Here is a 15,863-nt window from a genome sequence, read left to right as displayed (position 1 = left end):
ACATATTTTCCAAAGAAGTTTTATCATATTAAACTCTGGCAAATCAATTCTTAATACTGATTTACTAGTAACAATTTAAGACTGGTATTAAATATAACAAAGGTGATTTTAGCTTTATTTTTCATTCGTACCAAAAAGAAAATAGTTTCTAGGTAGTGGAGAGCCAAAATACAGTCCAAACATCTTTCTGCCTCAGTCTAGTTTCAAATCACCTTTTTCACTGAACCCATGAAGAGACCCCCCCCCAAAAAAAATCACAGTAAACATATCTGAATTTAAACTTCCATTGGAAAATAAGGAGAAATACGTTGCTCCAAACTCACTTTAAAGTTTATCAGCACTGTATTCGAAAACCCGGCAAGATAGGAATCTTGCTTTTCTTTTTTAAAAAGTCATTAAGAATGGTAGGTAAAAATACTCTAAAGGACTAACATAGCCAGGAGTTGTCATATATAAATAAAATACCATATTTTGGAATGGTACTACTAACTAACTTCAAATATTTTACTCAGCACTACTGAAAATGACAGCAATCTACTAAAACTGACAACCAAACTGTCATGGAGCATTGTGAAATTTTGTTTTACCTCTTTATGTTAGAGACAAAGTCACATGTGGTAGGAAAATCAGGAAAAAAAAATACAAAAAGCTATTCTAGCCTAAAGTTCTTATTTATTTACTTAGTTAAATGGAATACACACATACACACACACACTTGCTCAAGCTTTATCTTCTTGCTGGAAGATATATTAAAATTAGAGGGATTTCACTATTATATTCCCTCTTAAATGAGCAAGTGATTAGCAAATCATTTGTTTTCATCAATTTTTATCAAAATACAAGAAAGCTTCTAAAATGGACTTTTCTCTGGAAAGTCACTAGTATTATAATAACATTTACTCATTTAAGAAATGTTCATAAAACAAGCCTCAAAACTTTTGAAGCCCGCCATTTCTCTTTGCCACCTCCCATTTGGGAGAGGCTATAGATTTGAAAGACGGGCACATGTACAGGTAAGTGGTGACATTGAAACATGAACTTCCAAATGGAAATTCTGAACTACTTAGTTGCTTCAAAACTACTTTTAAAGAAACTTCACTCCACACATCTGTCCCTCCCTGACATCCTATGCCCCAAAATAACTTGTGGTTCCAACTTGCTTCCAATTTCCGGCTTCCCTGTTAATTGCAATTAACTTTTTATACAAAAACCTTAACTTCCTTTAATCCTTCCTAAATTGTCAGTCCATACTCTCCTGATATCCTTCCAGCAAGCTCCTTCTCTGATTTTCCACTTAGCCTTGTGTGAGACCTACTATACTGTGAAAAAACTCACCAGCCTTCTTAACCACTTCCTAGCCAAACTCAGAGCATTTTAAAATATAGATAATTTGTCCTCACACTCCAGAGACTTACAGTTTGAAGAAAGACAGAATGCATCTTATCCAGGATTTCTTCTTCCAGATCACTCTTCCAACACCATCTCTAAATAACCTCTCTCCTAAAATGCACAGTAAAGGCTGACACACAACCCTATTGCTCCTCCTACCACCCCACATCTCTGTTTTTTATCAATCTTTGGATACTCTCTGGATTCCTGAATATGACTTTAGTGCCTGCACACTCATTCTCACATCATTCTTGGTTACTTTATATCCAAACTGATGACATTTCTCAGTCTCAGTGACATTTATCCCTAATCCATCCCATAATTCCTCAGAAATGCTTTACACAGTCCCAATTCTGAAATTATCTTTGGCCAGGTCACTCCCAGTGAAACATCTCCTCCACCATATTGTGAGCACTAGTTTCTCAGCCCCTTCCCACTAACCAAGTTCATCAGTCTATCAACTGCTTTGGCATTTCCAACCATACTCTTTGTCCCAGGTTCCATGAAAAGGTATTTCAATAACAATCTAACCAGAATCCTGAGTTGCTGATGCTCTGTTGCCCTCCCCTAACTCTGCCAAACTACCATCATCTCTACCTTCTATTTTATCTTTTGTTCCAATTCCCAACCCTGGAATGACCAATATTGCTGAAGGAGGAGGGAAGACATAATAGGGTTGATGGACTCAACTGAAATGTGTATGTATGCTAAATAACCTTGCTAAATGCTCACTGCCATATGTACTCATCTAAAAATATCTTCCTATTATTTTCCTTTTGATAAAAATGAATATTTCAAGTACACAGAAAATTATATAATATAATGAACAGCCATGCACAAACTACCACCTGGATTTAATAAATATTGATACGTTGCCATATTTACTTCAAATTTATTAGTTTTCAAGAAACAAAATGTTAAAAAAGTTCAAGCCCCTTTTGCAAACCCTTCTCATCTAGATCCCTTTACACCTCTCTCTCCCCTATGGGGAACCACTCTTCTAAAATGTGCTCATAAAACATTTAGGTTGCTTTAGTTGCAAGTAGCAAAAAAAAACCTCTGACTCAAATATTTGGAACAAAAAGGAAATTTATCATCTCATATAATAAGAAATCTTGAGACAGGATAGTATTAGGCATGGACATCAAGGTTACTGCCATTTCTCTTGGATTCTCTTACAAATTTGTGATTTTCTTGAAGTAGAGATAAAATTTATTTTCTTTCTAAATGAATAAATTGTATTGGCACCTTTAATGAGCAGTCCTTCCTTTCACTGATTTGTTAGCCTTTCTTTGATAAGGATAAAAAGGCTGAATCTTAATTTTTCAGTCTAATCTGATCATTTCTACCTTTTACTAGATGCATTTAATACATTTACATTTATTATGATTAGTGATGCCATTTTATTTTTTAATTTTAATTTTTGAATTTTTTTCTTACCAGTATTCCACTCTGCTTTATTTTTTTCTTCAATTAACCTTCCAATGAATATTAAATATTATTTATCACCCCTCCCTTTATATCCTCTGCAGGTTTAGAGGCTATATTTCTGTTCTATTACACCCTATTCCTAAATAGTAACATAGTGATTTCACTGTGAATTTTTGAAAAGGTTGAATGTTATTCAGTATCTCCATCTTCTACACAATACAAGGACTGTAACAATCACTGGTCAATATGACTATTACTTTTTATACAGTTACTGTTTTCTCGAATTTTAGGTGAGCATTTTTTAAGCAATCAAAAAAATTGAAGTCAATGTTTAATTACATTATCAATACATATATCATCAATTTGAGTGCTTAATTTTGTTTCTTTTGACCCCTTCCTTCTGCATTAATTTTTGCTCTTGTTAAAGTATATTCTGGGACACAGATTTGGCTCAAGTGATTGGGCTTCCATCTACCATATAGGAGGTCCAGGGTTTGATTTCCAGGGCCTCTTGGTGAAGGCAAGTTGGCCCACGCAGAAAGCTGGCCTATGCAGAGTGGTGGCCTGCACAGCAGTACTGGCTCACACAGGAGTTCTAGCCCATGCAGAAAGCTAGTGCAGCAAGATGACACAACAAAAAGAGACACAGAGGAGAGACAATAAGAGACGCAGCAGACCAGGGAACTGAGGTGGCACAAAGATTGAGCACCTCTCCTCCACTCCAAAAAGTCCCAGGTCAGTTCCCAGTGTTACCTAAAGAGAAGACAAGCAGACACAGAAGAATACACACAGCGAATGGACACAAAAAGCAGACAGTGAGTTTGAAAAACAATGGGGGGCTGGGAATAAATAAATAAATCTTTAAAAATAAATAAAGTACATTCTATAGCACTTCTTTCAACACGAGTCTGTGGGTGATAAATGCTGCTTGGCTTTGTATATATGAATACATATTTGTGTTTACTTTTGACAAAATTTAGCACATTGGAATTTTCAAATGATGGTAATTTCCTCTAAACACTCTGAAAATATTATGCCATTGTTTCCTAGAAACCTTCTTTCCACAGGCCTCCATCCACCAGCTCAGAACTGAAATGTTGACTCTCTTGACCTTAAACTCCGTTGTTACCCTGGGACATTCCTTCTCCATTCGCCATTATTGAATCCCTATCCCTGGGTCTTTTATCTTTTTTATGCGCTTTATTTCTTTTTTCTTTTTAACACACATCCTCTAGTTGCTTGCTAAGAAGTGGTTCGTAAGCAGTAAAAGTGTTTACAAATGTTTTTATTCACTCTTTGCCCTTACTTGACAGTTTGGCTGTTATAAAATTGTAGTGTAAGTATGATTTTTTACTCAGAATTATAAAAAAATTTTCTTTTTATGTCTTATTCAATCAAGGGTTAATCCAATGCCTTTAAGACTTCTCTTCCTGTGTATATGATCTTTACCTGCTCTCCACTTTAAAGCTTTTAAGATTTTATCCTTATCTTAAGTGCTCAGGAATTTCACAAAGTTGCTACCCCAGGGGTTATTCTTCTTTTCACTGTTTTGGGCACTAGAGGGTCTTTCAATGTGGACTGTGCATTAGAGAAAAAAAATTAGTTATTTTGATAATTTTCTCCATACCATCTTCACATATCTTGTCTTTCAGAAACCATTCATAGATAATTGGTTGACATCGTGTATTAACTTTCTAGTTTTCTTACTCTTTCTCTACTATTTTTTCAACCCTTTATCATTTTGTCCTACTTTCTGGGGTATTTCCCTGATTTATCCTATAATACTTCATTTGAACATCAATTTTGTTATATTTTTTATTTCCAAGACTCTTTCTTGTTTTCTTTTTCAAAATGTCCTATTTTTAATCTCTTGCACTATACCAATTAGTAGTGAGTTTTTAAGTTTACCCCTGCATCCTAGAATTTCTCCTTTTCATCTAGGTTTGTTTTTCTTGTTTAATAGTTTGGCCTCTCTCTTCCACATTGGAAGCTTTACTCAAATTTCTGGTGATTTTTGGCAGTCCACTCATATTCAAGAATGAAGCACTAAAATTTTTATGACAAATATTATGTATGCTGGCACAGTATGTTGTTGAGCAAGCTTCACTGTATAACAAGGTTAGGTGGTGGTTTTCATTGAGAGACCCTCAAATGTTAAAATGAGATCATTTCTCTGGGGTTATTCAGTTAATCCAAAGAAGAATCCTTCCATTTCCCACTTGATGAAGGGATGTAACTGGGTGCAGGCATTCTAGAAGCAGGTGGCTGTATGAGAGTCTCACAGTTTGTTATAGAATTTTACTGTCTCCTGCTTTTGACACCATGCCTCAGTCCTCAGTCCTTTCCTGGCTGTCTTATTTACAACCAGTCTGGAGGCTTCTGTGCTCAATTTCTCCAGATAATAAAATCTTCGTCTCCTGTCTGGCTGGATGAGGAAGGAAATTCCTCTTTCTAACCACCAAACTTTCAACCGATATTCTTATTTTTCAGCCTCATGCTCACTGCTACTCTTACCCCTACCTCCAGCTTCCGCAGAGCTTGGCTTTGTTCATCCAAGGCTGAGCCTCTCAGTGATCTGATAAGGTAAACTAGTCCTGTTCTCTCCAGTATTCCCCTCTCTTCAACACACGGGTTTTAATTTCTTCCTGTAGGTTGAAGCAGTTGCCAGTCCTCCAACTGCTTTCTGTCTTCTAAAAAATTATTATAATATTTTTTTTCTGTTGCTTCATCTCCAATTCTATCATCATTTTCTGCATTTTAGAAGGTTGGGAAAGGAAAAGAGATAAACACATCTAGTCAAGCCTTTATGTTTGAACCTCCTTTTAAATCTTGAAACTCTCTCCAATAACTCCTTTACCTTGGTTTATACGTATAAACAAATCTTCACTTGCTGTGAAACTGACAGAAAAACAGACAGACAAAACTTTCTCCGATCTTGCAACATCATTTTGCTACCCTACCATCTATCTTCCAAACTTCTTAAATAAACACACTCAATCTCTAAATCTCACTATCTACTCACTCCTTAACTATCTTGCCTTCTGAAAGCATTCCCTTCCACTCTACCAAACAAATTCAGACACCCATACTTCCCAATCAGATAATTCACTGGCTTTTTCTCAATTCCCTTGCACTTTTAACATTGCTGAAATCCTGTTTTTGTTGATATAAATCAAGAGTCCAAAGCACAATGAGTACAGGAGCTAGCCAGAAACCTGTAATATAAATTCCCAGGGGTCTTTGTCTATCCTATTCATGTTTTTCCCCCAGCAGCTAGAACAGTGCCTTGCACATGATGAGTACTAAATAAATACTATTAAATAAATAAATGAATCAGTGACTGAAGTCAGTTTAGATATAAGCCATTTAAAACTCACATACACATACTGAGGCCTCTCAGTCTAGATATGGTTTATCTAATTTGGATAAAAAAGTGCATATAAGAAAATTTCACTTCTCTTCTAACACAAACAGAGCAAATGGATTAATAATGGCAAATGGGATTCGTTATCACGTAGAGGACACTGTGGGACTGTGGGAAACAGAATCCAGCCCAATTACAGGGGCAGCTGCTATATAGCTTCAGTCGACTGTTATCATGTGGGAATGTGGGCCTGGTATTGCCATTATCATCCCATTTTTCAAGAGAAAATAAAGGTCCAGATTTTTATCTGAAAAATTTGTTGTTCTGATTGTTGGCAATTAGTTCATATTTTTCACAAACATTCTCCACACCAATATTGTGTAAACCAAACTAAACCACTGAATGCTGTTTGACAAGCTTAGATTTACACAATATTTGCCACTGTGTAGCACTGTGAGACTTACAAAGATGGAAAAATTAGGCTCCTTCCTGCATTGTTATTTTAAATCAGTCAGGAGAAGAAGAACATTCACAACTAATATAAGGAAATGATATAAATTGGAAGAGAGTGGAGAAATGCTGAGTATGGACAAAATTAGAACTCAAAGTTATGAAGAGATAACCTACATATGGTTAAGTATGGAAGTGCTTTTAAAATCCTACAACAACAGGATGGTGGGTATTAGAGAAACTTACACAGGTCTGAGAAAAAGACAGCAGGCAGATAAAAAGGGATAAAGTAGAAAAGCTTGAAAAAATTTCACCTCAGGTTTATGGGTACTACATGGATGCAAACTTCATTTACCCTTAGGCTTCTATACACTTGGTTCTTCCAGATATTCTATTGTTTCTCTTTTTTTGTCTTTATTTTTTTAATGTTACATTAAAAAATATGAGGTCCCCATATACCGCCCACCCACCTCACCCCACTCCTCCCCCCATAACAACAACCTCCTCCATCTTCACGAGACATTCATTGCATTTGGTGAATACATCTTTGAGCACTGCTGAACCTCCTGGTCAATGGTCCACATCATAGCCCACACTCTCGCACAGTCCACCCAGTGGACCATGGAAGGACATACAATGTCCTGTAACTGTCCCTGCAGCACCACCCAGGACAGCTCCAAGTCCCGAAAATGCCCCCACATCACATCTCTTCCTCCCAATCCCTGCCCCCAGCAGCCACCATGGCCACTTTCTCCATACCAATGCCACATTTTCTTTGATTACTAATCACAATAGTTCATGAATAGAATATCAGTAAGTCCACTCTAATCCATACTCTATTCTCCATCCTGTGGACCTTAGAATGGTTGTGTCCACTCCACATCTATATCAAGAGGGGGCTTCGATGTTGTTTCTCTTATGTATCACTTCCACCAAAAGACGATTGCTTACACAGATTCTTTCTTCAACCTGATTCTTCCTACATCTCTCCTCACATCAGTGTTGTCATTTCTCCATAAATGATACTTGCAAACTAAAATATAACCTCAGGCACACATATGGTTTATGCTGGAGAATGTCTCATGTGCACTTGAAAAGAATGTGTTCTCTGCTGTCATTGGGTGGAATTGTCTGTTAGAGCTGGTTGGTTTATAGAGTTGTTCAAGTTTTCTGTTTCCTTGTTTGTCTTCTATCTAAATATTTTATCCATTTTGAAAGTGGAGCATTGATTTATGTCTATTTCACCCTTCAAAACTGTCAATTTTTGTTTCATATATTTTGGGACTCTCTTGCTAGATGCATATATGTTTATAAAATTCACACCTTTGTATTAGTTGATGTTCTCCAGAGAAACAGAATCAACAGTTATAAGGAACTGACTCATGCTACCATGGGAGCTGTCAAGTCTAAGCTCTGTAAAGCAGGCTGCTAGCTGGAAACTTGTATAAAGGAGATGCTGAAGACCTCAGTCCAAATTCCAGAAGAAGCTGCCTGGTTGGAAATTCCAAAAACCAATGCTAAAGTTGAGTCTGAATTCCCCTTCTGACATTTGAAATCTTCAGTTCTCACTTAGAGACCTCCAACTCTTTGGATGAGGAGACTCCCCCACATTGCTGAAAGTAGTCTCCTTTGTTGATCATAGATGCAATGAATTGATTACAGATGTAAATCCCATCTATGAAATATCTCACAGTAAAAAACAGGCCAGTGCATGAACAAGTGAATACCATAAGCTAATTAATCAAGACAACACATGAAATTGGCCATCACAATCATCTTGATGGATTGACTCTTTTATCATTATAAAATGTCCTTCTTTGTCTCTTCTAACAGTTTTTGTCTTAAAGTCTACTTTGTCTGATAGTAATGTAGCTATTACAACTTTTGTTTGGTTATTGTTTGTATGATATATTTCTCTCTATCCTTTTATTTTTAATGAATACTTTAACTTTCACTTTGAATCTACTGTGTCTCTCCTTTAGACAATATATAGTGGGATCATACTTCTAAAATCTATTCTGCCAGCCTTTGCCTTTTGATTGGATAGTTTAATCTTTTTACATTTAACAGAACTACTGCTAAGTTGGGATTTTTATCTAACACTTTTTTTTCTATGTCTTATGTCTGGTTTTCAATTCCTCTATTAGTGCCTTTATTGTTAAATAGATATTTTCTACACTGCCATTTAAATTCCCATTTCTTTTGTTACATTTTTTAAGTTATTTTCTTAGTTGCAATTGTGAAGATTGCAATTAACACTTCATTTTATAACAATCTAGTTCAGGATTAATACCAACTAAATTTCAGTAATGTTTAAAAAATACATAGGTGTTACATTGTCTGATTCTTTCTCATTTCTTTGTGCTATTATTGGTATACAAATTATACCTTTATACGTTATATGCCCATCAACATAGATTACAATTACTACTTTATTTATTTATGTAGTAGTCTTTTAAACCAGAGAAGAGAATAAAATAACTACAAACAAAATATACTCATTATGTCTTTTTTTATTTATGTATATTGTTATCTGTCTTAATTTGCCAATTCTGCGATGACAAATCCCACAGACTGGTTGGCTTAAGCAACAGTAATGTATTGTCTTGCCATTTTGGAGACAAGAAGTTCAAAATCAAGGTTATTGAAAGCCTTTCCTCCTTTGAAGACTGTAACATTTTGGTAGTTGCTAGCTGGCAACCAATTTCTGACTTCATCATATGGTAATCTTTCTTTTTCTGCCTCCTTCTATGTCTTCTATTCCATGCATAAATTTTCTTTGCTTATAAGGACTCCAGTCATACCAGATTAAGGCCTAGCTGTTTCAGTTTGCCTCATCTTAATAGGAGGACCCCACTTACAAATGAGTTCACACCAACAGGACCAGGGCTTAGGATATAAACATGTTTTTTGGAGGGATGTGATTGAATCTATCATATTATCATTACTGATGCTCTTTATTCATTCATGTGGATTAGAGTTATTATCTAATGTCATTTCATTTAAGCCAAAGGACTCCCTTTAATATTTCTTGTTAAGGAAGATCTTGTAGTGATGAATTCTCAGTTTAGTTTATCTGGGAAAGCCTTAATTTTTTCATCATCTTTGAAGGGTAGATTTTCTGGATATAGAATTCTTGATTACCAGTCCTTCTCTTTCACAATTCTTCCTCTTACATTCCTCTGCCTTCTGACCACTGTGGTTTCTGATGAGAAACCAGCTTTTATTCTTATTGAGAATCTCTCATATATGATGAATCACTTCTCTCTTACTGCTTTCAAGATTCTTTCTCTGACTTTTGACAATACGACTATGATGTGTCCAGACGGGATCTCTTTCAGTTTATCTTACTTGCAGTTTGTTAAGATTCCTTAATGTATACTTTAATGTTTTTCATCAAATTTTGGAAGTTTTCATTCATTATTTCTTCAAATATTTTTCTGCCTCTTTCTCTCTTTCCTCTTCTTCCGTGACTACCATATGGTTGTGTCAGTATGTTTAATGTCACACAAGTGTCTGACACTCAGTCCATTTTTCTTTCTTTTTTCTTTCTGTTCTTCAGACTGAATTATCCTAATTGACCTATCTTCAGGCTCACTAATTCTTTCTTCTTCTATTCAGGTCTGCTGTTGTGCCCCTCTAGTGAAATTTTCATTTCTGTTTTTGTACTTTTTAATTTCAGACTTTCTCTTTGGTTCTTTTTAATATAATTTCTATATATTTGTTGATATTCTATGTTTGGTCAGACTTTTTTTATATACTTACTTTAGTTCTTTAGACATGGTTTCCTTTAATTATTTGAACATATTTAATATAGTTGATTTAAAGCCTTGTCAAGTAAGTTCAATACCTAGACTTCCTCAAGGACAGTTTATAATGACTGCTTTTATTTCTGTGTATGTAACATACTTTGTGGTGTTTTGTGTGTGTGTGTGTGTGTGTTTTGATACCTTCATAGTTTTTGATGAGAACTAGACATTTTAAATAATAAAATGATGCAAGTCTGGAAATCTGATACTCCCTCCTAGTGATTTACTTAGAGCTTCAAGGTCAGTCAGAGATAAAAGATTAGGTCTTTTTCAGGGTTTGCATATAGCCTTCTGCATGTGTATAGGCTTCTGGTTTCCCACAAATATATTGAAGCTTTTCAGTGTTCTTACGGACATCTCCTTCCCCAGCTTTTCCTTTTAAGATTTTTGGTCAGCTTCTTGTTTGCCCAAATTGTACTTTATGCCATAGGAAGCTGCAATGGTAAATAATTGCCACTGATTATTTTCAACAAATGCCTTCAGGGAAAGGCTGTTCTTGCTCAATGAACTCTGCATCAGAGCAGGGATTTCCAAGGAACTACCAGATAGGTCAAATAATGACAATTCTCTGGGAAAGGGGCTTTGGGGGAGCTCTAAACACATTCTTTCCTCTCCAACAGCAACAAGGCTTCTGGTTTTCACTGTGATAGCAGGGTTCTTGGTTTTCAAGTCTACTGAGGTATTTATGAGAGAGGGATGAGATTAGGGGCAAGTTAAAATGCCACAGAGCTTCTTATCAAGATTCAACATTTATCTTGAATAAAGGCATCTTAGATTGTTGCAAGGCTTTAGTTTAATTTCCAGAGTTCTGAAAATATTGACTTAGAATTTTTGTCTATATTCTCATTGCTTTCTTTAAGAAGCATAGTTTCTGAAGTCCGTATTCTGCCATTCCCATGATGTCACCAGTAATGCCTTCTTGGACCTTCTTACTCAGCCCAACCACAAGCTGAATGCAGCCAAGTAACTGACAGAATTAAGCTGGTGAAACCAAAGAACCATGTAGCTGAACTCTGTCCAAATTTCTGACTCACAGAATCGTAAGAAATAATAAATGTTGTTTGAAGGTACTGTTTTAGATTTGTTTGTTACAAAGCAAAAAAATGATGAAAACATCCTTCTCACTTTCAATTTTGGATTATAGCCATATAAGCACCAGTCACATCTCTTTATGAGACTGCAAGCTCTATGAAGACAGGGACAGAATTTAATATATCTTTCTATCCCCCACAATGCCTAAGTACAGTTTAACAGAAGGCACTCTATAACTGTTGAATGAAAGAATGATCCAGTAAATGAAAAAGGTAAAGATATACTTAATTTTGAGATTATTCTATGATGTTTTATTAATAAAAATCTAAATATGATTTTTTCAATAATTTAACATTTAATTTTAAAATTGAAAATATTTGTACACTTCATGGATGCTTTCTTCTATAACAAAAATAATAAACCAAAATATTATTATTAATAGTAATAATATTCATAGTATGTTTCCCTTTAAGAAATTAATATTCTAATTTTAGAATCTAAAATGTTTTGAATCCAAGAAGGAAAATTTTCTGAATTGTAAAAATAATATATCGTATATATATATATATATATATGAAGCCTTTGATATATATATTTTTGAAGACTATGCTTCTTGTTTCTATCATATAAGCACAAACATTTAGTGTGACACAGAATAATTTCTCTGTGTTTTGCCAAAGTTTCTATTATAAAAGAGGTCATATTGGATTACTGGTCTGCTACCAGAGATATGACAGCTTGCTGTGTCTAAGATATCCATGCTTAATTTTTGAATGAAGTGTAATTTCCTATAAGAAATTCTATCCATTGCTTATTTAGTGATACTCCCATTGAGAAAACTATTGTTGATCCTTACTTGCCAAACTCACTCATATACACTTTAATCTAGAAATTCTCAATGGATTATTTTCTGCCTTCCCTCCATTTTATACTCCTTGCACCTAGTTCTGTTCCATATAAATAAAGAAATCATCCAAATAAATTATTATTAACTTATATTTGAAGAGCTCTGAGTCAGTGAAATCTAAGTGTAATTAACCTTTTATTTCCCATAGTCTACTCCTCACATTAATGACAGTCTCCTAAATATTAATATGGACAGGTGAAGTTACAGGTAAATAAATTAGCAAAATGTCCAATCTAAAATCAGCATTTAAGAAAAAACAACTAAGCAAAAGTCATAGAGAACCACACTAAAATAGTTCCCAATTCTCCAAAGGTGCCAGGGTAAAGTTATCCCCTTGCAGAGTCCTCTTTACAATGGATCCTAAGACAGTGGGAGAGTTGTTCTAGGTATAACTTAGAGAATTTTTGAAGCCTCATAATTTACAAATCTTAGATTCCCTTACATTTACCGTTTACAGCAATGTTGCAAAAGTCTAAAATAGTAGTTTTCATCTGCTCAGTGATTCTCTGTGTACAGCAGCACTGTATTCAATAATAAAGTGGAAATGCTAACAGACCTCAGGGAAAGTGGCAGAATATCAAACGTGGGCTCCTTTCAATGACCAGTTATGACAGACGGCAGTGGCCAGGTCTGAGAACCAGAGTCAGTGAGATTTTGACCCCAATAAAAAATTTATTTTGTAACAAACATTACAATGGTTTTCTTTTGGTGCTAAAATTAAGATTTTTATTTTCTTCTTTATATTTTGTCTACTTTCTACATTTTTGCAATGAGCATGCATTGTGTTAATAGTAATTTAAAAAAACAATGATTCTACTTTGGGAAAAAATTATCTTAACCTCTATAATGCCCTTATAAGTTCTCCCAGAGAGCAGGGAGAATTAGCACACTTGAAAAAATAAAATAAAGCTATATGTCTCAATATGCTAATGTCAAAGTCAGTCCTTTAAAAATTGATAAGAGAACTATGAAACATTCTTTTTGCTATTATGAGAGGTAAAAAAATAAATCAAAACAAAAATCTATAACTTACAACCTATAGTCTTTGTAATGAGTAGATCACTGAAGCATTAAGAAAAGATGGGAGAAACTTCAAATGAAAACACATCCATGTGAATATTTTCTCAGCATACTTAAAATAGAATCTCTAATTACAATTTATATTCATGTAGTTGGATAAAAATCAACATTTCATTAACCATGAAGTGATTCATGGCCTAGAACTTCAAAAATGGATTATATTTGTCCAAATTCCATAGTAACTGCATTCTCTATGCCTTCTTTCCCACCTGATTAATGAAAAATTCTTTTCCTGGTCAATTTATTTAAAGTCATTAGGAAACACAAATAAAATGACAAAATCTAAACAGTTTCTACATTACAAGGAAAATCTTGGTCGGATATGAAGGAAGTATTTAATCACGCCATGTACATAGAATTGTATTAAGTAGGATTATATATCCACTATCTTTTGTACATGTGGTACGAATTCAGAAATGCCAAAATTCTCCCTAACTATGAAATGCACTTACTGACAAGCCAAAACCTAATATTCTACTATCAGAGCTTTCTTCCTCTTTGGAAAATTCTTGTGTTTATAAAAGCTCTCTGTTAACATTAAGAGTCTCAAAAAACCAGTCACACTACATTAATAAATTCTTTAATAATCATCTCTCACCTTGGAAAGCAAAGAGCAGGGCTCTACAGGAATTGTTATGAAGCAAGGAAGTTCTTACTAAGAAGGTGTGAGAAGGGAAGAATAAATACAGAGCAGCAAATGTCTCTGACATAGCCAGGCCAAGATGAGACGCCACTGTCTGGAGACTGGGCTGCAAAAGAGTCACTTTAAGGCATTGGGAGTTTGGGAAAGGAGTTTCAAAAAGAAGGGCATGCCAAAGGAAGAAGCAACCTAAATAAACCTTGCGTATTTCTCTCTCCTAAGCTCCAGACTCACATACCTAAGTCCCTAATGGATATCTCCACTAGGATATCTAAAGACATCTTTAATTAAATGACTGAAATTGAACTTTTTGTTTCCCTGCCAAACACATCCCTCTGTAAAGATTCTATATTTCAAAAAAAGACATCACCATTCATCCAGGTGCTCCCACCCAAAACCTTAGAAGTTATTTTTGACTCTTCCCTTTCCTTTATTATCCCCTACTCCAACCAATCCATCAGTGAGTCCAATTGTTTCTACCTCCAGACTATATCCTGACTGTCCACTTCTCTCCATCTCCACTGTCACCACCTTAGACCCAGCAGCCATCCTCTTTCTCTAGGATTCCTGCTACAGGTCCTGATTAGACTCCCTCTTTCCACTCCCTTACAGTCTCTACACAAGCAGCTAGAGCAAACATTTAAAATGTATATCAGATCAGGTTTACCAGTACGACCCTCACTTATTATCCTCCAAGGGCCTTCCATACTTCCTGGAATAGTAGTCACATCCCTGAAAGGGTGTACAAGGCTTCATGTGATCTGACCCCAGCCTTCCTCTGTCACATCATCTCCTATTCCAGTCTCTGCTTGGCGCTGCAGGCTCCAGCCACAATGACCTGAGTTCTGTTCGTTGAGAAATTAGGCCTCTTACTTCCTGTTGCCTCTGCCTGAGACAGTCTTTCCCAGAGGTCTTTACTTAGATGGCTTCTCCTCACCCTTCAGCTCAAATGCCATTTCCTTTCAAAGGTCTAAAGTTTTCCTCACTCAAGTCACTAATACATTACCATGCTTTATTTTCTCCATAGACTTGTCCTATCTAAGTTTTAAGAAATGTATTGTTATACACATTATTGATTTATATAATAATTCCTGTGTTCAACCAATAGGATGTGATTTCCATGAAAACAGGGGCCCTGCCAGACTTGTTGCTATAACTCAAGCATTGAGACTAGTATCTGGCATATAAGAAGCACTCATAAAAATTTGTTATATTAATAGAAAATCCACAACATAAAATACCATGACTTTAAAATGCTGTTTGACCTAAAGTAAGGGGAAAATGGAAAGGAGAAATGAGTTTATATGGCTACGAGTTTCTAAAAAAGAGTCTGGAGGCTGGCAGAAGGTTTGCCCTCATGCACAACCGAGCAGAGTCAGAGAGACAGATAAAGCAGATACAACCCCCAGATATTGGTTCCTTTGAGGGCTAAAGAGACCCATGGGAGTTATGGTCATGGCCGATGGGGTTAACTACCAGGGCAGATGGCCCCTCTTTGGAAATGGTGTTTATGTGTGATGAATCTGGACTCAGATGGGATCTCCCTTCATAAGACTTTCATGCTAATGTGCTGGAGGTGCAGTTAATGTTGGGGTTTAAGATATATTTAGGGGATTTGAATCTCTGGACTGACAATGTGATAGCCAGATCCTGAGCCTCAACAGACTCCAGCACCTACAATCTGATTTATTGGACTTACCACACTCAGCTAAGATGGAGGTGAAGAAGGACAACCACCACACCATGGAGCCTAGAGTGATT

The 15,863-nt window shown here is 35.6% G+C and overlaps 1 protein-coding gene across 1 annotated transcript in view; it reads right to left on the bottom strand.

The window, feature by feature from the left end:
- The window catches only part of COL19A1 (collagen type XIX alpha 1 chain), a 376,839-nt gene that overhangs the window by 315,516 nt on the left and 45,460 nt on the right, over positions 1 to 15,863 (bottom strand). The window lies entirely within an intron of this gene.

This window comes from Dasypus novemcinctus, chromosome 11 (assembly GCF_030445035.2).
Source record: "Dasypus novemcinctus isolate mDasNov1 chromosome 11, mDasNov1.1.hap2, whole genome shotgun sequence".
Classification (NCBI taxonomy): Eukaryota; Metazoa; Chordata; class Mammalia; order Cingulata; family Dasypodidae; genus Dasypus; species Dasypus novemcinctus.
This window is presented reverse-complemented; position numbering and strand designations above follow the sequence as displayed.